The following is a 1790-nucleotide window of genomic DNA, read 5'->3' on the forward strand; positions in this document are numbered from 1 at the left end:
ACGGTTGATCATCTCTGTTTCAGAACCCAAGTAAAAATATTTCAAACAAGTGGCCTACTGTACTCATGGATGGCAGTAAGCATTTTTATCCATAAGTAAATAAATAAATAAACACACACACATTTAAAAAATTTTTAAAGACTATCTTGTAACCTTCCACACTTTAGTGGGAGAGGTGTCATTATTACCCCAATATGTAGGTCATCAGTCTCCTAACACTGTCTGTCACTGAGGAACACTAATGTCCTTTGAAAAGGTGTTACTTACTGAGTGTTGACAAGGTGGCATCTCACCACCGGCCCCGTCCCAGCTGGCCCCTCCCTGGGGACTTCTCTCCCGCTTATCACCGAGACTAACCTCCCGAGGGACCTGGGGGCCTCCTGCAGGGACACGTCTCAGCAGAGGCCTGAGCAGGCGAGGGCCCGCAGGGGCTCAGACCGTCCCGAGTCTGGGAAGGGGCTGCACAGGGCTGAGTGTGCGGTGCGCGCTCCCTGGGCACCAGACCCCTGGCGCACACCGTCACACCCACTGTACAGAAGTGCAGGGTCGGTGCTGCCATCGTACGTGTCCCTGCTCTTCCCCTTGCTCCCAGGACCTTCGTGCTCCGTTGTCCTTCTGAAATGCCACATGTCCCAAGACCCAGGCACTCATCTCTTCTCAGATCCCTCTGTGGGTCACACGGGACACTGGGGCCGGTTGGCCCACTTACAGGCCAAGGCGGCCTCCAGTTGGACAAGAGGTGTGAGGTGCTACTGTGTCTGAGCACAGGGATCCAGGGATTGCACCCCCCCCACACTGTTTATTGACAAAATGGTCATGGATTCTGAGGATAGAAATACTGATCTTTACTTGGCCTTACTCAGCCTATTTGCAGAAATCCCAGACTTCCTGGCCTAACGTGGCAGGGAGATCAAGTTTAACCAAACTTTTACTTGGTTCCATTAATGAAGAACCAAGCGTAGATCTTCGATGTGTCCATGAAGAGTCGCGGATAAGATGCTAGTCTTCTCTGTCTGCCTTCTGGATCTTCGAGGCCCCCAAGGAGAAAATATGCTCCACTGATCTGCCTGGGTTATTAGAAAATATCAAACACATAATTGTACCGTGTTGCCATGATGTTATTCTGCGGCACACTTTTGGTTTATCCGAATGGAACATAATGGCGCATCCGCACTCCCTCCGACGAGGGCCCCGCCCACCCCCGGGACACCCACTCTGAACTGGGTCCCCAGAGCTGTAATCATGTCGTGGCTGTGAGGAAGCGTAATGGCTGCTCTGGACTTGCTCTTGGGAATTCTCAGAGGGTGGCCATTGTGTGGGAGGGGCCCTCAGGGATGCGGCCGCCCGCTCTGTCCTGCAGGGGGAGTTTTGCTGCTTCTCCCGTGGATCCTCTGAGCTCACATCCCTGTCTCTCCACTTTTCAGTTGCCAACTCACAAGCCAACTCTTACCTCATTGGAATAATAAAGCCCTTGCAACCTCTACTTACCCCTCAGTCAGTCTCCAGCACCTCCTCCTTCCCGCAGCATCTCGATTGTGGGCGGCTCTGGCCGCACACTCCAGCCTTCCCCCCAGCGGTGCACGCAAGCTGCACAAATGTCAAGTCATCGATTATTACGTTTGCTGGGGGTCGTGACTGGTGATAGAAATAAGCCCTTCCATTTTCACGCTTGGTGCATCTGGGTTCCGGGGCGGGAGACGGTCAGCCCTGCGTCAGCTCTGTGAGGTGGGTGGCTCGGGGGACTAGAACAGAGGTGCCTCGCTCCTCACGCGTGGCCTTCCCTGGCCCTG

At 53.9% G+C, this 1790-nt stretch overlaps 1 long non-coding RNA gene across 1 annotated transcript; it reads right to left on the reverse strand.

Moving 5' to 3' along the window:
* Nucleotides 1-830: 830 nt before the first annotated feature.
* On the reverse strand, nucleotides 831-1568 carry LOC115289278. The gene is made up of 2 exons (XR_003907530.1): nucleotides 1489-1568; nucleotides 831-1067 (listed from the first exon to the last, which is right to left on the reverse strand). It is a non-coding gene; the product is annotated as an uncharacterized LOC115289278 (long non-coding RNA).
* Nucleotides 1569-1790: the final 222 nt, after the last annotated feature.

The sequence above is a fragment of the Suricata suricatta genome, chromosome 4 (genome assembly GCF_006229205.1).
Source record: "Suricata suricatta isolate VVHF042 chromosome 4, meerkat_22Aug2017_6uvM2_HiC, whole genome shotgun sequence".
In the NCBI taxonomy this organism is placed as follows: domain Eukaryota; kingdom Metazoa; phylum Chordata; class Mammalia; order Carnivora; family Herpestidae; genus Suricata; species Suricata suricatta.